The sequence below is a fragment of the Cyrtonyx montezumae genome, unplaced genomic scaffold (assembly GCF_038088225.1).
Source record: "Cyrtonyx montezumae isolate F1298 unplaced genomic scaffold, pur_monq_1.0 scaffold_8, whole genome shotgun sequence".
In the NCBI taxonomy this organism is placed as follows: domain Eukaryota; kingdom Metazoa; phylum Chordata; class Aves; order Galliformes; family Odontophoridae; genus Cyrtonyx; species Cyrtonyx montezumae.
Genome location: NW_027072089.1, coordinates 93,237,040 through 93,260,838, shown reverse-complemented (window position 1 = coordinate 93,260,838; position 23,799 = coordinate 93,237,040). Strand labels below are relative to the sequence as shown.

The 23,799-nt window shown below is 42.6% G+C and overlaps 1 protein-coding gene across 3 annotated transcripts in view; it reads right to left on the bottom strand.

Annotated features, from left to right (window-relative positions):
- The window catches only part of LOC136059115 (cytochrome c oxidase assembly factor 1 homolog), a 46,812-nt gene extending 24,223 nt beyond the window's left edge, over positions 1-22,589 (bottom strand). Inside the window, exon 1 of one of the 3 annotated variants that reach the window (XM_065753073.1) lies at positions 22,566-22,589. The gene's annotated coding sequence lies outside the window, so the exon portion shown is untranslated. Of the gene's footprint in view, positions 1-7,713; positions 7,898-8,877; positions 8,952-22,565 lie in introns of those variants that run through there. The other 2 variants (XM_065753071.1, XM_065753072.1) reach the window with 2 other exon arrangements.
- Between the last annotated feature and the right edge of the window lie 1,210 nt (positions 22,590-23,799).

Below are 23,799 nucleotides of genomic sequence, written 5' to 3'. Positions count from 1 at the left end.
AGGCAATCTGCTGGTGAAAGTAACAACTTGCTCATTAAACATTAATGGCAATGTTTTAATTAGTCCCAAGGTTCTGGTAGAAAGCTAAGCCCTTCCTTCAATAGTCAGCAGTTATAGATGCAGTAAGTGTTAATAACCTAACAGAAAGCAAACTAGGCAGGCATACATTCCATCACCCAGAAAATAGGTCTCATGCTGCTTTTTGATGGACTCATCAAGCTCTAAACAAAATAAAACAAAGAGAAAAAACAATGTTGTTTTTTAATATGAAGAGCTGGGTTATTTGCAGCACATAACACTGCATTCTCATAGTTTATTATTTTTCTCAGCTGTGATGGTTAATGTGCTTCCTCTTATACAGTTTGAACCTAAAAATGTCACCTGGCTTAGCAATGAGGAGGAAGAAATTCAGATCAGAGCAGCGACTACTGTCAACCTTTTAGCAACTGTACTCAGAACCTAAAAGAAGAGGAAACATAAATAATCACAAGAGATTTTAAATAGCTTTGTTTCTGATATGAGTTTTCAAGCCACAAATGGACTTCCATAAAGAAGCAGTAGTATGCATAGACATTATGCAGGAGTGGGAGAGGGCTGCATATGTAAGCATGACACCAGAAAGGATTTGGTAGGAACAGCAAAGGAACAAAGTTTTATCAAATCCTGGCCTAAAGGCCAACTGGATCAAACAGATGATTTTCATCACTCTGCAAAATAGGAGCAGTGACTTTCACTGCCCTTCCTCCCCCAACTCTCCAGCCACCAGGGTTTTAGCTGGGGAAACTTTCTCTTACACAGAATCCAGTAAATCCCAAGGAAAAGATGAGATTTTTTAAAAAACATTACTGCATCTCCAGGGACAGAGATTTTTCACTTTGATACTTAGAATCTCTTTCTGATACTTTTCTTTCCTGCCAAATAAATAAATAAATAAATAAATAAATGAGACTGACTATTCACTTCAGTAACTGACCAATTAGGGGTTTCTGTACTTTCTAATTTAGGAAGTAAAATGAAGTTGCAAAAAGGAACCTTCTGTTTTTGTCTTCTCCAGGAAGCAAGACAGTTTTGGGTTGTGGGCAGGGATTTTCCAGTAATCCAGTGTGGTTTTCTGGACTCAGCACTTCTGAAACTGAGGGAATTCTTGAAATGTAACCCAACATCAGCACAATGTTGGAGCATTCTAAGACCACATTTACTGTACTTTTAATGCAACAAGGAGAGATCTGGTAATACAAGGGTTGGCTGTACAGCATGATGCTCTACAGATTTTTCCTCTGGTTTAATCTAAAAGAATTGTTTGATAGGCTATAACTAATTATTTTAAGCTCAGTTGTGCATTGGATGCAGATATCTAATACACATGCACAATACACACACCAAGAACAGACTTTCAAGTCTCACTTCTTTAAGAAACCAGGCTTAAGTAGAGAATCAGTTAATATAAAGCCAGGTAATTTACAAGATAGCTCTTAAAAAGTTTGTTGAACATTTACTTAACTTTTAACAGAATTGTATACCATGGCATCCCAACAGCAACTTCTTGAATACTCCCTGTATGTAACATTTAATGTCACACCACAGACCGCTCCAACGGAAGTGAGATTTTCATCCTTTGGTCATTAGTCTTTATTAATAGGGCACTATTCCATTGAACTTCAATGACATATTTTGAAAACAACTTTTATATCTACTATATTTCTTTTGGACAAAAAATCTGATCAGCTGTGTTCCCAGCTGTGTTTAGTTTCTCCTGGTCTTCTGGCAGCCACAGCACCTTAGAAAAACAGTAAGTTATGTCAACTACTAGTATTTTCTACAGTGCAAATTACATCATCTTCCTTGAGAAACGTGCCTGAGCAGATCCTATTTCTTGCCTTAGTCTTTCATAAATGTCCTTTACATTCCTCTTTCAATATTTGTTGTTCCTTTCTGTGGAAGCACAGTTGCTGGCATTTTAAGGAAAGGTTACACATCAAAAGGGTCACTACTGGAGCTTTTTTTGTACCCTATCCCATGCTATTAGAAAATTGCATGGCACCTTTAGAGAAAAGTTCTCTAGAAAAACTACAGCCTTTGTTGCTGGTTTCAGAAAGAGGAAAGGAATTTGGAGCATAAATTACATTGGCCATTTTAATTCTAATAAGTAAAGACATAAGGAGGAAAAAGAGTAAAAGAAAAAGCAAAACAAGGACAGTAAATTCAATATGTTCTGGAGCAAGTAGAAAGCCAGATGCCTAAATTATGCCCTCATCCCTGATCCTCAGGCAAGTGTGCCCCTGACCAAATTTTTCTCTCTTTGCTTTCTTCTTCACAGGTCCTGGACCTTATGAAATGGCCTTGTAAGTCAACAAGCATTTGTCCTTTTAAATGTCCTCTAGAGAATATGTACCAAAGCAAAGTGAAGCTGCTGGAAGCCTGCACGGTTCAAGTTTACAGGCAATGTAAGAATGAAGTATGATAAGTCTGGGGACAGGATTTGGAATAATCTGGGAATGCAGCCGACTAAAAAAGAAAAAAGTATATGTAGACACTTCCAACCTTAGGTGTATATGCTTGGAAGAGCTTAATATACAAGCTCAGCCAGCGTGTGAGCTGGCTGTTTTCTGTTTGTTTATGTGGGTTCTTTTACAGGCCCTCATTGCAGCAAGGCAATGTGAGCAATTGACTGATGTGGTCTGTTATAGTGAATCAGCCAAAAAGTTTGTTGAGGATGCTTATTTGGACTAAAGCTAGATGGCTGAACACAGAGTTGGGAGATATGTCCTACTGAAAAGTGGCTCCACTGTTCTAAAAACAGTGGCTCCACATGATCTTCTTGAGTAGTTCCAGTCTTTCCGTATAAACAAGAGGAGTAAAACTAATTCACAATCTAGGAAGGGAAACTACTAAATAAATGCTGTTACCAATGGCAGGCATATGTTCTTGGCCTATCTGAGAGCCCACTGAGGTCAAACAAAATCTTCTCATTAACTGCAGTGGAGTCTCAATTACACTCTATTAGCATGATCTGTTTAGGATTAAGCATTTCTTTAAAAACACACTGCTTTTAGTCCTGAAGCATTTTCCATGCCATGACACTGAATAATGATTCAGCTCATCAAAATGCTGAACAATCTATGTCATGTTTAACAAAAAGGTTAAATGAAGCACCCTGCATCCTGCAGACGTGTTCCCTGCATTTCTGTTTGTAAAGGGATCTGTGAAAAACAGATGAAAAAAGCAAGCTACTTTGTGCAGGCTTAGATTTCACACAAATGGGCCTACACCATTCCTGGAAGACTTATAAGGAGGGGGGAGGGATCATAAATAAGGGAAAAAAAAAGATTAAAATGTACTGCACTACACCAGTAAAGTCTAATTCACAATTTCTAATCTGTAAACTCCCTTTAGGGTCAGTAATCAGGGCAGATAGCTGAAGCAATTGGTAATAAAATAGCTAAGCCAGGGATATCCAAAGAGTAGGAAATTATTAAAGCTGAGGGCAATATTTCATTTATTATTCAGCTGGGATTACTGTTTAGGAAGTCACTAATGAACACTCAAAATGAATACTTAGAAGAGAGTACAGGCAGAAACATGTCTGTTACCCAAAGGAGGATGACTAGTGATGAATGTTTCTCTTACTAATCTTAGAGCTCAAACTTCACTTCAGAATGGGAGGTTCCATTTTCATGCTTAATTGCAGAATCAGACCTGAGGAGCTTTTCTAGGAGCTTTTTAGGTCAGCTTCTGCTCTGAACATGGTTTGCTGACCTGCCAGTAGAGTGTTGAGTTGGGAACTTCCTTCTCTTTCCTGGGATGTAGAGAAGAAAAGGAAAATAAGGAAAAAAAAAGGGTGGGGGATGAGGCAAATCATCCCCAAGTATTTTGCTCTTGTTCCAATGGATCTGTTTAAAGAAATTCTACAGAATTTAGTCACTGACCTCTGTTGGACCAGGAAAGGCTTCAGTGTGTATGTAAAACAATTGTAGGAGAACAGGTGGAGGTATGGAAGGAAACATACCAGAACTAGTTGATGCAATAGGAGGTCCCTGGCATGTCCAGATCCCATCGTCACACAGTGATATTCCCTCCACAATCTTGTCCTTTTTTTACAGAAACCACTTATGGGATCGTGTGAGTACTTGGATGGGAATCCTAGACTAATAGGCAGCTGCCTCATGCCAACTGATTGGGAAATGTTAGGCATGAGGTGAGTCTACCAAAAGATCTAAATCAGGATCACAATGCCCAACTCAGATGCCTGAAGTAAGTAGGCAGTGTCAATCCAGGCCACACATTCCCCTTCCTTAAATGCCAAAGTTGCAAGTTTTCCTACCTTTTTTCCTCTGAAACAGATTTATGTTGGAAAAGGATGATACAGTTACTTAATTTCTAAAGTGCTAAAACTTACACAAGGACTACATTGGAGCTACTGAGGAGTACACATCACATCCAGAAGCCCCACTGAAGGAAGGGTTGCTATCACAGATAATACCAATTTGATTAGTAAGAGGCTAGAAGCTGAAAAGATGGATTTGGGAGAAACAAATTTACATGAAATAGGAAAGGAATTTCTAAGCATACTTTCCACCCCAGACCCAACCTTTTTAGCCCTTCACCTCCTCCTTTGTCCCGTTGTCCTTTCGTAAAAATCCAAAGCAGCATTGATCATGTTAGTACTACTGATCGTTTTTTGACTCCTCCCTCTTCATATGAGCTAATAGTTCCCAGCAAACCTCTGGGGTGATGAGTCAGTGGCACAAAGAACTGACAGACTGGATGTGGTATTTATTTTCTTCTGCTTTTTTTAAGTGTGGCATTAATCACATCCACAAGCATAGAAGGAGCAGTAATCAAACATATTGCAGCTGGGAGCTCTGAGGATAATGTCTGCAAAAACTGCAGCTTCCAGTAAAAGCCATACACATTTTTATACTCCTTTTTGCTACAAGGGATTGCTGGATGTTTACTTAGCGACGCACTGTGTTGAAAGTTGAAACATTCATCTTTAAACATTAATTATCAAAGCATGATTGCTTCAAAAATCCACTGCCTAAGGCCAGGGCCTAGGAAGTGGAAAATGTAATTTCAGAAAGAGATGAGAACAAATGCTGAGCATTTTAATTGCAGGTTGGTACAAATGACTAACAGTAGAGCAAAGATTGCTTGGATATATTTGTTGTTCTTAACTTTAAATTCAAAACTTAACAGAGAGTTGCCTTGTTTTTATTTTCTGCTGATCTTTTTGTTAAAGTCACAGAAGCTAGTGAATTTTGGAGAGGTGGTAGAAGTAGGTTTCTAAAAATTCAGGAAAAATGTTTAACTAGACAGAAAAGAGAGAAAAAATCATTTAGATGTACGCAAACTTGGGCAACAGTTGAAGTAGTTGCTGGACAGTTACTGTGCTCATTTTGAGCCTCACTTTGGGATGAAGATTGCAGTAATTCTTAGCATCTATCTCAAACTTCTTCAATTCTACTGAAATCTATCTAGAACTACAAACAGATCAAGCTTGTTTCGTAATAGGTAGCAGCAGCATGAAATTAAGTGGTGCTATTACTCAATATTGCCATATCCAATGCCTCAACCTGAAACTGACAGAACCATTGCAACAGCACTGGTAGTCCATTTTGATTTCCACCTTTCTGACCTTGCTGCTGGCAGACTGGGTGTAGCACAAAAACCTTTGCAGAGCACCAGAGGCACTTCTATTCCCACAAGGATAGAAAACTCATTCTGTTCATCATCTTTCAGTGTTGACCATGACTGGAGGCATACAATAAATATGAGATGTAAATCACAGTCTGGTAGGCTTGAGGCTTGTTTCCTGTGTGCCCATAGGAGAGATCATAAAGACAGCATCTGTGATGGTCCTAAAGTTGTAGTTACACACTGAACCTTAGAGCTGCAGAGACTTCTGATGGTGACACACAGCTTTTCTAATGCTGATGTTCATCAGGAACCTCCAGTTTGCTTCTAGGAGTGCTCAGAAGATCTGACTTCATAGCACTAAACAGCTTGGTGCCTGCCTCCCTGGGACTGAGAAACAGCATGTCACTTCATTACCAGAAAGGCTTGATCCACCAGGTGTATCAAAAACATGCCTAACCTAGAGGAGTAGAGGAAGATGGTGGTGCTGATAGTTCTGGTGTCCCACCTCCTCTCCCACTTATTTTTAACTAACAGTTCTGAATTAAAAGCTTTTTCCCCAGGATCTGGTTTTGACACTCCATGAATCTTGCTGGTACAGTCTGCACAATCCTGTTAAATGAGGAATAGCAGACCACAGTCATTCTCACCAGCTCTGTACTGCAGACCCCTGCCTATATGACAGTTTTGCAGAGGAGCTCATGACCATACTATTAAGTTTGGCCCTACTGAACAGACTGGCTGCAACTGCTGTGTAATGCTCAGCTCAGGTCTCCTCTTTCAACTCTGTGGCTGACACTTGCTATTTTCTGTGCACAGGCTTGGTGGTATTTTTCAATTCAAAGTATGTAAAATAATAATGGGTACAAGCAGGAGGCCAGCAGAACAATGCTGGGTCAAAACCATGCCAGAAAAGAATTGTATGTTCTAGGAAAAGGATGGGGGCAGGACACAAATAATGCTACACCCTAACCTGGAATTACGTTGAAGCACCATCCTGGTTGCATGGAAATATATTTGGTGTCTTCCACATCTATTTAGACTGTTTGGAGCAAACCCTGGAGTGAACTACACGGCTCACTACACTTGGCTTTCCCCTGGAGGAAACCGACTGATTTATTCCAGAAGAGAGCTCACACACTAATTACTACAGGCAGCATGAGTGGCCAGGAAACCTGTCCCTGGAGCAAAACAGGAGTTTGTCAAGCTGCTGGTACAGCCACACCATTTTAAAGCAATAAATGGGGCTCACAAAGTTCAGGAGAAGTACCTATGCTGAACTCACTCTAATAAGGCACAATACCAAAACTAAGCATTGTAATGTATAGCAACTATCAGCTGGTGAGTTCAAGTTAAAACTAACAACGTTCATTTTCTCACTGTTCCTCTCTCTCACACCTCCAAATAACCCAAGTGGGTGCTGCATTTGTAGAGTGATGCCTGCAAGTGTAACAAGGCCTGTCAATGTGCAGGACATCAGGGCTTGCAGCCTGACATCCTCCCTTCTTTTGCCAACAATTTAGTGACTAGTTTTAGTTCTGTTATAGCAGAGGTACAGGTAGGAGACTGCAAGGAGTCTCCTATGCCTCTGCTGCTGTGGTTCTTGAATGTTACTGCTGTCTACAGAAAATCAGCTGCCACTGTGTTTTCTTGACTCCAAAACAATTGTCAAGGACAGAAAAAATTAATTCAATTTTAATTAAGTGAATACTGTGGGGTTAATTATAGCTATTTACAGGCAGCTTATGGGATTTGGAAGGCCAACCTTCTAGTGTTTCTGTACAAAGCATTGCCTCTTCCTCTCAGCTCTAATTAGCTAGCTTTTTTTTTTTTTTTTTTTAAATGGTCACCCTCCAACTGGTTGCTCAGTAGCTCCCATTTTGTTCCTCATCAGCAGTTCTCTGGCACAGCTGCTACAGTAGCAAAGCAGACTTGCAGTCTGCCTTGCAGGGAGCTGGTGATAAGGAGCCTATCAGAATCAAAACCAGGGCCCCTCCTCCTCCAAAAAAGAAAAACTGGAGAGGCCCAACCCAACCTCTGACATTGTCTAGAAAAGAGATTATGTAAGGAACAAAGGACGTATGACCAGAAACAAGAAGGAACAGCAACATCTGAGGTTGCAGTGAGGTCAGAACTCTCCATAGACAGCTCTCTTGTTCAACTGTATGTTCTGCCTTCTTGCTTATGCATAACACCAAGTGTTATCAACAGGAGACAAACACGTGGGAAAGGGCAGGCTGTTCCAGCACAAAGTCAGCTGCACAAGTCTGAATAATTTCTCCTCCACTCTTTATTTTCAATATATGTGTCTTCTCCTTCATGGCAAAGCCTTTTCAAAATAATTAAAAAAAAGATTATTTGTGTTTGAGAATCAGCTACTTTTAGCCACTCAGTGCACATCTATACAGAGCAAGAGTCCTTTCAGCATGTTGTTAAATTACAGGCACACTGTAAACACACTGTGCCCTGATATCAGGAGTTTATTCCAGCCTACTTGTCAGTGCCACTGCATGTAAATTAACAGCACCTAAGAACCAACACAGAAGAGAGAGCTTTGAGAGTTATTTTGTGTGCTTGGTTGTTGTTATTTTCTACCAAAAATAAATAAATAAACACATTCAGCAGAAAGCCTGCTGCTTTCACTCAAGTGCATTTCCTGCTGCCTGCCAATGCTCATGAGTGAGTGGCTGCCACTGAGGGAGTAGAGGGCAGGCTGGAGGCTGAGGGTTGGCAGAGGTGCAGCAGCCCCTCTGTCAGGTAGCAGCTGTGTGGGATGCTGCCTGTCTTCCCCTGCCCTTGACAGGTGGTGCAATGTGGCAGGTGTGGCAGTCTGCATTTGGCTCCTGCTGAGTTGAGGTGGGGTGAAGAAAAGAGGAAAAAGGAGGGTTTTTTGTAACCAAGAGCATTAATGCTAGGAAGGGAAAATAGGAACAGACAACACAGAGAGTAGGCTATCCCAGGAAAAAAAAAAAAAAAAAAAACAGCACAGATCTATGTGGTTTCTGAATCTGGGAAATCATTGCCTAAATTAAGAAAGCTTTCTTCCGTCTCAATGACCCCAGTGCTTAAAGCTTTTTGTCTCCCCGAGACACAGTTCCTTATTCATCTTGTTAAGATGCTATCACATCTGTGACTATCAGTCACCTCCTCACCAGCTAACCATGGGGGCAGAGCACTAGAACTACACCAAGGGAGCACGGCTTTCTTCGCAGGCTTAGAGGGAAAGTTTGGGCCCTGTCTTACCCTGTCCTGAGCTAAGAGAGCAGTTTCCAGCTGGGAAGCAGTGCCCAGACCAAGGCAGAGGAGATGCAGACAGGCTAAGGCCGTCGGTGCCATCTGCTGGACATACGCGCAATAATTTAAGACAATTACAGGAAAGTCTTGATTTCACTACCCCTGCCCCTCTTTTCGTGTGTGTGTGTCCCTATCCCACTTTAATCCTTACTTATACAAGACATATATGGGATTCTGTGGGAGTGGTGCATCAGCAGCAAGATCAGACTGCATGCAGGATTGATGACTGCTGCTCAGCCCACCCTGCCTCTATGGGAAAGCACATCTGACCAACAAAGCAAAATACTCCCTGCCCTTGGCATTTCCTTTTCTCTGAACATCTCCGTAAAATTGCATGAGAAAAGTAAAGAAGAGGTTGTGACACACAGCTTAAGACTTGTCTGTGGGGTTGAGGAAAGCAGGAGTACAAAAGGGGCCCTCACTAACAGCAGTGGAACCATCCCAGGCGCTCATAACTGTCCTTTCCAGTAAGTATCAGCTTGCAGAGAGGAGTCTGACCCATCTTTCTGCCCGATTAGATTTAGCAGCCACGTATGAATGCGGACATCTTGCAGTCTTTCCATGTGTCAACAGCTGTGGCACTCACAAAGAGAATTGTTCCCTTCAAAATCCAAACCACAAACTGTTGAGTGTGGCTATACCACAGGCATTCCTGTAAGCAAAGCTAAGGTTAGGGAGGCCATCTCAATTTCTGAAAGATCCAAAATTACATCTTCAGTGAGCAGCAGCTGCAGCTCTGACAATGCCCTACAGCTGCAGAGTGGGACCTGATGACTGTCTTCTAAGCAGCAAATTTGGAGATGTCTTCAAGGGTTGGTTTAAAACAGTTAGGAGCAGCAGATCAGGTGAGAGTATGAAAAGTATGAGTGGGTAGAAAGCAAGGAGTCAAAAGGAAAAGATCCGGGGATGATGGAGAAAGCAATGGAAAGTTACGCTGCAGCAAGGCTCCTTTTGCCCCAAACTAAAACAGAGCGTAAAAAACATGGATTAGGTGGAGCTTGAAGCTGGCAAATGCTTGCAGGCAGCCACAAACGTGCAGCATCTAAAGCAAAGGCTGTCAACCCAAATCAGCTTTTTTAGGGATTATTGCAATGTGGGATGGTGGCATTATGGGCAAAATGTCTGACAAAGTGACCAGGTAATGAAATGTGATCTTAATGATGTACTGTATGGAAGCTATTGCTTCTCCATACCGCAAATGGTACTTGTTTCCATGTCAGAGATTAGGGCACAGCAGTGATGTGGAGCCATGGCTATGGTCCCAGAAGGGTGTAGCAGTGGTGGAGCAATGTATTTCAGCAACTGGTGGAAACATGAGCAACTTGAAATATTTTTTCATTGCACTTATTATGAATCTCAAAGCCTTCCTTTAATGTGCACATCACGTAATGATAAACACCAACTATGCAGTGATTAAAGACACACTTTGGCTTTGAAATCTCTGTGTGGGGATAACTTGTTTTCAGCTGGTGACCCAGCTAGGCTGCAGTTCCTAGAGTGGGACTCCAGTTCTGATTCTCCATGTCAGCTAAGTTGCAAGCAGAGTAGCTAGCCCAAATTTAGGTACTATTACTGCTTTTTTACAGAATAGCTTCATGGGATTTCTTTTAATGTAGATTTGTTGAAAATAGCAACAGACTACTTTGCAGACCTGTGTCCTCTGAGCAATTGATGATAACATTTCACTCTCATCTAAATCTAATTCTACTTGCCAGGGCTTAGTTCCCACAGCTCTCTGGGAAGAGCACTGATAGCTCCTACCTGGCATCAACTTCAGCCAGATCTGGAACTCTGAGCCCTACAGAAAGGCCAGTGCTCTGCTCTCTGGCACTGGCACTTGACAATGCTGTACACTTTATAACAAAGGGGGTCAGTGATGTCCTTTCACTCTCTTATACTACAACACTAGCATATCTACACATAAACATTTTATAAGTTCCCTTCTGTATTGATTTTAAAAACATCTTTAGCATGCAAGCAGCTGTTTAATGTATTTTGACCCCAAAGCAGGGCATTTGCATTAGTATTCCCACTAGAACATTTGTTCTTTCATGTCCATGCATTAAGGCCCTGTTTAAAATCTGTCTGTGTCCCTAATCTCCCTGGAGAGCTTTTCCTGAATATTCAATGCCAGTCCACAGCCTGTGACAAAAGAGGGACGGAAAAGAGACAGAGAGCAGTGTTTATGCATAAAGTTCAACAGCCTTTTCATGTAAAAAACATACAGACAGAGAAAAGCACCTCAACTACAGAGCCTGGCATGTCCACAGCAAAGATCTGACAGCATGTGCAGTTTTTCAACTTAACTGATTTACGATAAGGGCATAAGGCGTCTGAGCTCCAGATGCACCCATTCAGGCAGCCAGGGACATAAATAATGTAGAAGAGTAAGCTCTGACTCCAACCTGGGTATTACAGAAATGTGTTGAAGGCCTAACATCTGGATTTTGCTGTCTCATCATTTACCTGTGTAACGAAGTAAATGCATACAGCAGCTTACTAGCTCCTTCAGTTCAAAACCTGTGTGTTTGCTCCCATTTGCTCCTGTGAAGATGCAGCTAATTTAAGCACTGAGCAAAATCCTATCCCCAAGGGAAGTTGATGGCAAAACTCCCACTGGCTCCAGCAGGCTCTGGATGTTGCTGAATGTAATTGCGACTGTCCAAACTTCGATTAACAGCACAACAAATACTATAATCAAATTTCTGTTCTTTCGTCTGCAGGTCTGTTGTTGCCCTGCAGCTCTCATGGAAGAGCAAATCAGTGGCACAGCAGCTGCTATTCACTCTGCAGCCTCTCACCATGCCCACAAATAGCATTCTTCTGTGAAGGATGAGAAATCCTCATCTGAATTTGGAATAAACATCAAGGCATTTCATCAACCATTACCTTTTTTGGTTTTGCTCAATCTATTGAAGTTTTGCTCAATCTATGATTTTTGTAAACTTCTTATGAAGCAGAAATCTGGAATCCTGTACTTAAAAGAGTGAATGAGGTAGCAGAAAATTCGGACTTTCAAATAGTTTGCCAGTTGAGAAATTAGTTTTTCCCTCATATGGAGGCTTCACCATAGTCATCCAGACTATCTTCCATGAACATGAGGATTCTTTCTGAAGCCAAATTGATGTTTGTGCAGATGACAAGGAAATTTTACAGTCCATTTTACCCCTGATGAGTGCAGTTAATGCTTGCTGTTAACTGAATACACACACACATATATACACAAACAGACATGCATATACATATATGCTAAGAAAATATTTCTGACATGTTCTGATAAGGAATTAAATTGGTGAAGGCAGATTCCTGGCCTCAGCAGACGCTATGAATAGGTCCCCAGAGCTGTGTGGGAAAAGCCAAACCAAGCCACACATCTCCAGATAAGTATTTCTGGAAAATCAATTCCTCTGTGTCTTTCTTAATCTTTGACAAAGTATACCTGCTCACCAGTACTACTTAGCTTAAAAGACAACCATTTGGGTGGGCATATACAGCTTAGATATTGTGCATGCCCACTATTTGCCATGCAGACTCAATACCTCATTGCACAAGTATCTGTCCTTTCAAGACACAGGTCCTCTTGTCAAAAAACAGACTTGGCATTAAGTGTGTTAGACTCATTCCATTTCAGAACCAGGAAATATTTTTTTCCTCTTAAGGTAGGATCTAAAGCAGGAATTTCCAGCACTAACAAAGGGGGAGAATAAGATTAAAGCAAGTTTGTTCTGTCATTGGCAGGGCTCTGCTGTTTGTTTACCCCTTTTAGACTGGGTCTTCCTGATTCTTTTTCTCCATTTAATGATTACATAACCAAACTGCCAAAAGGAAGCTGTCTCATCTATCATAGAAGCACTGTGCCATAGTCATAGGAGGCTACTGTTCAAGACAAAGCCAAAAAGTCTACTTTTAGGAATGTGCTGGGCTGTAATTCTGAAGAATGCATTTATTAGCTGTTTTCATAAGCTGCAAATCAAGGCACAGCTCCCTTCAGTACTTGCCTCTATGAATCATGAGCTTTGTAGTACACGGCCACGATACACTGTTTCAGAAATAAAAGTGTTTGTTCAATTTTAGAACACTCCAGTTTACCCTTCTCTTTCTGCAACTGCTGTTTAGTCTCAAACCAGAAAGAAAGAATTCCAGAATGACACATGCATTTAATATACTCTCAGTGTCCATCAGACTCGTATAAAAGCATCATGGTGAGTTTCTAAGTCTGACAGCTGCTTTAATTAAGCAACATTTTATTCTCAATATCTGGCTACTTTGCAAAATGAAACAGCTATGTAGAACAGGCGCAGTACAGCCAGTTATGTGACATTTTTAAATTTTTGAGGAAGTGGGTAGAGGTTTACCAGATATCCTTTATTTCAAAGTAAGAAAAAATAAAAAAATGAAAGCAACAATGGCCAGCTCTGTAACAAACCACAGGTCAATCGATTTCAATGGCCTAAGACTAAAACTGGCCTCCAGCTAGCTCCACGCTTATCCCACAGGTATTAAACAGGAAACTTCTACAGCTTAAAAATAGTTACAGTTATGTGACTTACACTTGTAAAAGGTTTTTTATCATGTACATGAAGACTAAAAGCTTTCCTCATTTGAAATGTTATTTGTTTGACACTAGCTCTATAGCACAGCAAGTCTGTTTTTCTCTCTTGCACAGGCTGTGGGTTGAGTTTTGTTTTGCTGTTTTGTTCTTTTTTCTTTCACAAATCATGCTGTCAGCAGCACGGGAAGTACATCAGTAACTGGGACACACAAAAACTCTGTTCTGAGACTGCATTGCTGCCCCCTCTAAAGTCATCCTTGGAAACGAGAGCACTTGAGAATATCTTAGTGCACAGTGAAAAGCTGTTTGCCTTCCTCAGCTTACTTAGTTGAAAAGATAAAACATAATTCAAGTAAAAAGCCCCAGAGATTTGAGATGGTAAAAGTACGCGCAGTCTCAGCTGATCTTCCTGCTACTGCTGCCACAACCTCTAAAGAACAGAGTGAAAATCTGCTTTGGTGAGGACAGCTCTTTTGGCCTAGGAGATAAATCTCATTTTCTTGGCCTGATATGAAAGCCAAACTATAATCTGTGCTCTTCTGCTGCTACCACAACCACACCCGATGCTCAGAGCCCAGCCCAGCCCTGAGAGCCAAGTTGAACACAGCCAGCAGCTGCACGAGCTGCTTCAACCAGCTGGTACCTGCCTGGGGTATCCAGCCCCAAGCTCCATCCCCAGGTGCCACACTTGGCCACCAGTTCCCAAGTGGCACAGGCTCCCTAGCCCCACCGATCCCCAGCACCAGATGCACTGTGCTCAGCATGCACTGTGCTCAGCAGCCTGGCTCTGCAGTGACCTGTTCAGCTGCAGAAGCCACACTTCTTGGCAGCTCTGAGTCATACATTGCATGAGGAGCAGTTCCTGAACACACACTGGTCTTTCCACTCTGTCCTATGAAAAAGACATTAAAGCATTTGACTGTGCAGAAAAAGGACCAAAGTGAGCTGTAATTAACTGTCGTGACTACAAAGGTGAACAGTTTCTGCACTTGCAAAAAGAATCAGAGGCAGCTGAGTTGAGAAAGAACTGCAGCATAACAAATATTTGCCTGGGAGCAAACATTGCCAGAGAGCTTGCTTTTAGAGTGAAAGGCTATGTTGGTAGGCTAGAGCTAACTACTAAACAAACAGATCACACTGCATTGGGCTGAGGTACACTGCATGACCCTTCCTTCCCTCTATTGACCTACAGACCTACCAGAGTGCTTTTCTTCAGAAACTGAAAAAATAAAAACCCCAAAGAATTTTTCCTACATAATCTGTTCCGATCTTTTTGGCACCATTTTTTCCACAGGGTAATAGGAATGAATCTTGTATGGAAAAGGAGCCTAAAAGTGCCCTACTCACTTCAGCATGAGATGCTTACATTCAGAGTGATCATGCAGTTTGGAAAGCAAAAATAAATGAATACATTAGAAGTTTTATGGTAAATCAACATGTGACTGTTAACCCTTATTCATGCCTCAGCCAGGACATTCAAGCTGTAGTGCACGACATACCCCTGCAGTTTCTAATGCTTTAACAGCACTGTAGCCTTTCAGCTTTGTGATCTGGCCTGCTGCTAGCAGCATGCTGTGTTACCTGCCGCACTCTATGTGCCACTGACTTAAAATATGAGCGGAGACAATGAACACATGCTGCCCATGTTTTATAAGAAACAGAGGAAAAGGGTCAGGATTTAGAGAGTGGTTTGTTGTTTTTTTTTTTTAAGGCAGCCAATGTTTACTCTGGAAATTTCAAGTAAAACAAATTCTGATAATCACCAGAAAAGTAACTGTATCTGATCTGGAAACACACATGAAATTATGAGTATTTTTTTTTTCTACATGAACTGCTTCACACTGATCATACACTTAGGGGATTTGCCAGGGATTAAAGATTCATTTGTCAGCTGCCGTGTCCTTTAATAAGCTTCTTAACATCTACACTGACAGAAGCAGCATGTCCCCAACTTAGCAGACCAGGCTGTTTCTGCCTAGGCTTCACTGCAGCTCCAGGGAACTGGAAAAAGCATTAAATGCATTGATTCTTTTGCCCTCTTCCAGGAAATAATCTACTAAATAGATTTGTTTCAAATTTATCTTCTGTGGAGTGGACAATAAAAGTATTAACTAGATTTCCAGCAGCTGCACAAAGTGCGTGTGGCTCTTCATGCACTGCTGAGGAGAAATTCATATACCAAAAACCTCTGTTGCACTGGGCTGTCGCATGGTCTTGTATTTCCTGCCTTAGATCCATGGAGATCCAAGTCCATGGAAAGCTTCTTCTTGGACACTTAGTCAGCTCTGTAAGTATGCTCTTGTTAAAAAAAAAAAATCTGACAGCAACAGTACCTCCCTCAGCTAGCACAGCTATTCCCTAATGCTGTCAAGTCATCTCTAAGTCTATTTTGCACTCTCACCTGTAACATGCATATGCAGAAATTCTTTCACCTTTCAAGGTGAGTATTTTTCTCCTCTTTAATTAGTACACTTCTTAGGACAGAGTGCTGTCCATATACTTTCCCACAATCAAGCATTGCTTTACTTTATGGCAATGTTTGTTTAACAATTACTGAGAGGCTGAATACTTTTTGCTTAACAGCATTTATAGTTCAAACTGATGCAGCACAGACTGTTGCGGAATGGCTTCAGGAGCACGGAGGTCCTGGCAATATGTATGAGCATAGCTTGCATGGTAGCACAGACTACATATTCATGGAAAAGTACTAGATGTTGATAGGAGGTCACGATGCCCCTGGGCCAAGTGATAAACAGCTCAAGGCGGACAAGAACTGCTGCAGCTGAGCAACCCAAGCTGCCAAGACATCTATGGGAAACTTCTGTGATTATGTTATTCACCCTGCTTTCAGTGAAGAAGGCTTCACAGGGTTGCTGATAATTGTAACTATAGGTATTTTCAGAATAAGCTGTCCTTGGTAGTCTAGTCTGTTTAGCTTTCCTTTGGGCTCTGTGTTATGCGCTGGCCACGCTGATACGGCGCTCGGGGGAAAGTACACTGTGTGAACCTAGAGAAAAACAGAAGCAGGAGATGGTCTGTGGCGAGTGGGAGAGGAAAAGTGCACTTTGAACAGGGGACGCCCTGCCAGCACTGCCTTTCACACCCGCCGCCGACGCATTCCTGTTTGGGTTTCTTAGGATTAGGATGATATCAAGAGTTACCTCCTTCAGGATGGTTTCTCACTGCTGTTAATTTGTTGGGAACTGCTTAAAGCTGTTTTTTCTCTGAGGCTCTCAGCCAATGAGTGTGTGCCATTCTCTGTACGCCCCGTCTTAAAACACTATAAGAATAAGGCTGTCCGGGTAATAAAGTTGAAGCTTGATCTCTCATATTGAGTCCTTGTCATGCTTCCCCGCTCGAGAGCAGTCAATCCGGACCCGGAATTCCGCGACAAGTGCCGCCCGAACAGGGACCTGAACCTGGGGACCGGACGACTGAAGGACTGACTCAGGAAGCGAGCGGCCGGATCAAAAGCCCCAGCGTTGTAGTATCTGCGCGTTGGGAGGCACCCGTCTAGACCGACTGAGAGGAGTCTGCTCGAATAAAAAGCCCCAGCATCGCATCTGCGAGTTGGGAGACCGCTGCCTGGACCCGCAGAAGAGGGGTCTGCTCGGATCCGGAGGGCTAAGAAGTGGAGCTCCAAGTAAATCCCGGAGCGGGCGCTGTGAACAGCAGTGAGACGTGAGTTGCAGTGCACCATGGAGGGAGAGGTAGCCCTAAACCTTTTACAGCGCTTCTTAGGGAAGCGGGGGTTAGATTCTAGCACCATTAAGCAAGTGCCGGGGTTGATAGCCTTGGGTAAAGCAGAGGGATTGTTTGCTACTTCAGATGGGTTTTTTTGGGACAAAGAGTGGTGCAGGCTCGGGGATATTCTCTGGTATAAGGTTATTGATGATGATAAAGGGGCAAAGAAATTGATGAAGCCATGGCGGAATGTAATAGATTGCATTAAGAAGTATAAAACAGAAAAACAGGTAGAGGCTCTGGCTTCACGCCAGCTGGAAGCCTTGAGTCCTGACGCAGGCCGCAATAAGCCCGTGGTCGACTATATACCAACACCCCACGTAGGCGGCCCTGTGCCAGTTCACCGTGGCGGTGCCTTGGGAGACGGGTCGGTAGCGGCCCCTCCCGCCCCTCCCCAGGATAGCCTTTGCGATGATGATGACGATGATGGGCCCGATTTGTTTCCACCAGACCCTGGCGGCGGCAACAGCCAAGAGCCGGGAGATGCACTCCCTCCCACCCCCCCCTCCATCCCCCCCTCCGCGCCTGTTGGCGGGGGATCTGGCTCCACAATGTCTGCTTCGCCCCCCACTGTCGTTCGCGGCCCGCGCCCCTCGCGGCTAAACTGGTCGGCAGTGGCCAGAGAGGCTATGGGTGCTGGAGATATGGGGATGATGAAGGCGGTGAGTCAGGCATTCTCGGTCCTATATGAGCACGGGAATGATGGAGGCTGGCGGGGGGACTATGCCCCGATAGGTTGGAAAACCCTTTCCCAACTAAGGGCTACGGTTAATGATTGTGGCTTACACGGAGAGCCCACTAAACAGATGTTAAATTATATCTGGGGGACTAGTGTGCTTGTTCCGGAGGATATCAAGGTGATAGTACGTATGATAATGAGCCAGTCAGAGCAGTTGTTATGGCAGGCCCATTGGCAGAGACTTTGCGAAATTAGTGCTAACACTCCGCTAACCCACCCTTTGTTCGGAGTAATAGCCCAGCAATTAATGGGTACGGGGCCATTCGCCACTCCCGGGATACAAATGCAAATGGGACCTGATGTGTGTTTAGAAGGTATGCGGCTCGCGCGGCAGGCAATGGAGATGGTTAGGACATCTGCACCAACTCCCTAAAGCAGGGCCGTGAGGAGTCTTTTGCCAGTTTTATAGATAGAGTAATAGATGCTATTGATCGAGCTGATGTTCCAGACTGGATGAAGCACGCAATTAATTCGTCAGTGCGCAATGGAGAACTGTAACTCCTCCACTAGATCTATATTAATTACTCTTCCTATGGATGCTACTATTGAAATGATGTTAGAGCGCATGAGTAGGGTGCCCGTAGGACCACAGGCACTGCTGGTGGAAGCAGTACGGGAGTTAGGGGGTAAGCTGCTAGAAGCACAGACTCAAGCCTTTGCCGCTTTAGCATCACTGTCTGGGGGAGGAGGGCATAAAGTCAACAAACCGAGACGGGGCCAGAGTCTTACCTGTTTCCGATGTGGAAAGACAGGACACATGAGAAGGGAGTGTAGGGCTAGGGTCTGGTGCAATAACTGCAACTCAGCGACCCACAGCACCCTAGCGTGCCGCTCGTCGGGAAACTCTCAGCCGAGCGCGAAGTGCCGTCGCACGCCGACAACAGTGACGGCTCCAGTGATCAGCTCCCCGGGGAGGGTACCCCCCTCTCCGAGCCAGCAGCACCTGATAACAGCCACCAGCATGCATCCACAAGGGCCTCCGAATTGCGACCGGCAACAAAAGGAAGCCTCGGCTTGGACCTGGCAACTGCAATAGATGTCACTCTCCTTGACAACCGACCCACTCGGATACCTACAACAACTCGGGGACCATTGGTTATATCGGGAACAACTGTAGGTGCTCTCCTGATTGGACGTTCTTCTACTGGACTTTGTGGAGTAACTGTTTTACCGGGACTTATCGATGCTGATTTTAATGGAACTGTACAAATAGTGGCACAGACGCAATTTTCACCTATTCATATTCCAGCTGGTTCTAAAATTGCTCAGTTAGTGCCACTACCTGTCTTGACACAGGACTTGCAGCCTCTCACTTCGGCAAACCGAGGTGAGAGTGGCTTTGGATCCACTGGAGGACTGGTACTACTTACAATGCTGATGCGACAGCGACCCATTGTTTCTGTCACCCTCTATTCATGTGGACATACATTTACTCTTCGAGCTTTATTGGACACAGGAGCTGATATCACTATCGTGGCCAAAAATCAGTGGCCCTCCCAATGGCCCTTGGAACAGCTCGACAAAGGAGTCCTATCAATAAATTAGTACAAGCCCGAGGGGCTCACAGTATCTTTCACCAGAACGCTAAGAGTCTGCAAAAGTTATATGGGATCAGTTTAAATGAGGCCAGGGGAATCGTGCGAACCTGCCCAACTTGTGCCGACCGTGGTCGCAGACTAGGGTTGGGGGTCAACCCCAAGGGGCTTGGTCCTCTAGAGATATGGCAGATGGATGTGACCCATGTTCATGAATTTGGCAGACTGAAATATGTGCATGTTACCATATACACTTATAGTAAATTCATTTGGGCTACAGCCCAAGTAGGGGAAAAGGTTTTGCATGTAACTCGACATTTGACAGTGTGTTTTGCTGTAATGGGACTTCCACAGGTAGTAAAAACAGACAATGGCCCCGCATATGCTAGCAAAAGTTTTCAACAATTCTGTAATAAGTGGGGTGTACGACATGCTACTGGTATACCTAACTCCCCGACAGGACAAGCTGTAGTAGAAAGGGTGAATCAGACACTCAAAAGGTACATAAATAGACTCTCAAATGTGGTGGATATTCAAGAACGCCTATCCCGAGCACTCTTTGCAATTAATTATCTATGTATTTTTGGGGATAATGAGGAGACACCTGCACAGATTCATGGGCAGGTGTCTTCTAAAAACAATGTCAGGCCATTCTTTGTAAAATACCGAAATCCAAAAACAGGGATTTGGGAGGGTCCCGCAGAGGTAAAATACATGGGAAGAGGATATATATGTATGCTCACCCCCACAGGTCCCTTGTGGGTTCCAGCCAAATGAACCAAAGCGGCAGTATCTGTTTCTGTTAATACTCCTGATTTGCTACATCAGGAGCCAGGCAATCTCTCAAATATCACAACCAAATGACCTGTGGGTGACCTGGGTGAACAAGACAGGCCAGACTGATTTGCTTGAGCCTCCAATCTGCCACAGAACCCTTCCAGACCTGCTTAGTCAGGACTCTGGGTTATAAAGTTGAGATCTTTACTGGGTTTGTAACTGATACATACTGTAGTAATGGCTATATTTTAGAACAAAGTGCATGTCTGATACAGCGTCTGAGTGTCCCTATGCCGTGGAATCCTCAGGAATTAAATCTACTAGGTTCCCAGGCAGTGGGGAGTGCCTCAGGGGGCTGGAGTCAGACATGTTTTTGGTTTAGACAATCACATCAACGTTACAACACGCAGGTGCAGTTATTCGGTAAAGATTACTTGAGAAGTTGGACGTGCTATCTAATTCTGTCCCACTTTCTAACTCAGCAGGATGGACGATGGTCTCTCCTAAAAATCAGAAAGTGTTTTCTGTGTTGTTTTTCTTTAACAGATAAGATAACTCAGTCATTTCGTTGTATGCTTTATATGTATATTGTATATGTATTGTGCATTGTATATGGTGAATATTGGTTAACTCTCTCTTCCTATGAATACCTTTAAGATAATTGGGAGATAGTTTTGTGAGCAGTCAAGAGGCTAAAATTTAAAGGAATTATAGATAGAGAATGGGGAGACCTATAAGGCAAGGAAAGAGGAGGTTCCCCTGAAGAATACGACTGCTGCCGAGAAGATCATACACCCTGCTGCTCTAAGTAAAAGAGTAGGCAAGGGAGGCAGAGGCGTACAGCGGCGGGGCTATGAGAATGACCTCCGAGGTGAAATCACCTTGACCTTTGTCTCCAAATTTGGAAGGCCTCTTGAAGCTATATTGAAAGGGCTCACTGTATTAATTTAGATTGACCTCAAAAAAAAAAAATCTTTTGGATCACAGTCAATCTATATATAATCAACTCCAGTGGTTAAAGGATCAAAGACAAAAAATATAGGTGGACAAAAAATCCCTTCTAAGATTGGTTAAGATCATTATTCGGGGGTCCTTTCCCATGACTTACAAGCCTTGTAAAGGAGAGTTTGCACTGGCTATTGCTTATTGTAATCATAATTATTGTGCTTCGCATAGTGTATAACTGTAGTATTATGAGAGGTAGTGACAAGGCTACACAGAAAGCTATGCTCATACAAAAAGAAAAAGGGGGGAATTGTTGCGGAATGGCTTAATTTGTTGGGAACTGCTTAAAGTTGTTTTTTCTCTGAGGCTCTCAGCCAATGAGTGTGTGCCATTCTCTGTATGCCCCGTCTTAAAACACTATAAGAATAAGGCTGTCCGGGTAATAAAGTTGAAGCTTGATCACTCATATTGAGTCCTTGTCATGCTTCCCCGCTTGAGAGCAGTCAATCCGGACCCGGAATTCCGCGACAACAGACCAGGCAGATTCTCACACTGAACTCTTAGCTTCACCTGGCTTCCATCCTCCTATCTTTCTGTGTTCTGGGCAATTCCAGGCAAGATCCTTGCTGGTCTTATACATTTTATACAATCTTACACTGCAGAGCCATGCAAGTAAGGAAGTGTAATAATAATACTAACTGCTTAGTTTTGACAGGACAGCTATTTTTACTGGATTGCTTTTCTGGCATAGCACTTAAAACACCAAATGGTTTGACACCTGTAATTTTATACTTGGAATAACACTAGGTATTCATACTTCTTTTGTAAAGTAAGATAAAAGCAAACACTGCATATATTCTCATTCCAGTGCTGCTGTCTGAAAACTATTTGCCTAGGGAAAAAAAAAAAAGAAAAAGAAAGAAAAAGTACTGTTACATTGCAGAATATGTGGAAAAGTAAAAGCTATGGAAAAGAAATTATTAAGTATTTGACTTATTCCCCTGCTAGCACTATACTCCTTTCTGCAGCATGTTTCAGTGTTGCATCCAGTCTGGTTTTACAAGTTTCACATTACTTTCATTTATATCTTTACTAAAGCACTGAGTCCAATGCTGTTTGATACTGCTTATTTTCCTCACCTTTAACTCGGAAGTCTCAGAAGAAGATGAGCTGTTCACGTAGTCTGCTTCAAAACTACTGAAAAAAATTTGGACTTCTTTCACTGATTTCCACAGGCTTTGGATCAGGCTCACAAAATGGAGAATACATTTAATATAAGACTAAGCAGGTTACAGAGAGAAAAGCAGAAAGAGGATTAGCTGTGTACAATCCAAAGTCATATTACCTTGCATGCTTCAGAAACAACTGGCTAGCACACTTTCACTTTCACAGGAAGGAACAGACAGATTCATTTCTGGTGCCCCGACACTATGTCAGTACCATCATGCCAGCAGCAAATTTGATCTACACACTAACCGTTGGCCTCATTATAAAAGTGATTTGTCCAAACTGCATGTGCATAAATGTATTTTTTATAAATACAAAAATGACACGCAAATACTTTCTGCTTTCCAATTGAAGTTTAGCTTTTTGGAGAGATTACTGTGAAAAAAGGATCAGAACAACGTATTTTGTATCTTTCCTCTTCAGAAACTAAGATGCATCATATTTGGTTTAAAAGACATATACTTAGGCCTTCACTAAAACAGATTGGCAGCCCTAACTTCTAATACAAGCATACTTACAGAACACTGACACTTCAACACACATCCACTGTGTGTGCTTTGGTTGTATGATTTCTGAAATCTAGAATGTTTAGTCAAGAATTACTTTATCAGAGGGGTATTTACTCTGAACAGTACACTCAAACAAAGATGGTGGTGTGCAGTTGTTCTTCCCTCTCTTTCAAGGTTCACAGCAAATCATGTCAGTGGTGTTTTCAGCTGCTGAGAATGCATTAATCAATCAGACTTTTCTGCTGTCTCTGTTCACTGTGGACAGGGAACTTCATGGCACTGCTATGTTGTATGTGTACAGTTATAGCCTATGTTAAAAGTACACCATCAATGGATGAACAGTAGGGGTGAGTGTCAAGCAGATGTGAATGTTCTTTCGACATTCTGTGCTCCTCCACTGGTGGCATAAACTGTTTTGTTTATGCACTCAAGTCTTCTATCATATCTCAGACATTTTATTTTTAGCACATTTCATTTTCTCTTTTATCTCAAATCTAGCTAGATACTATGTAGTTGAAAAAATAATTATATATCTATATATTTTTTTCTATTTATTCATTTTCCAGAGGGTTAGAAAAAAGATATCATGGACTAGACAGTCTCTGTGACAGTTACCATAATCTTCTCAAAATTTTATTTAATTTCAAAACAGTTTCCACAGTACATGTGATTTCCTGTAAAAGCATGACAAAGAATGTTCCTGATAACTGTTCCAAAAAGTGTGACTTTTAAGCAGTGGTATAGTGAAAGCTGTGAATCCACTCATATTTTCAAAGATTGACAAACCTATCAACAAGGGTAAGGACAAAGTAGTGCCTCTGTTCTGTAAAAGAAGGAAGTCAA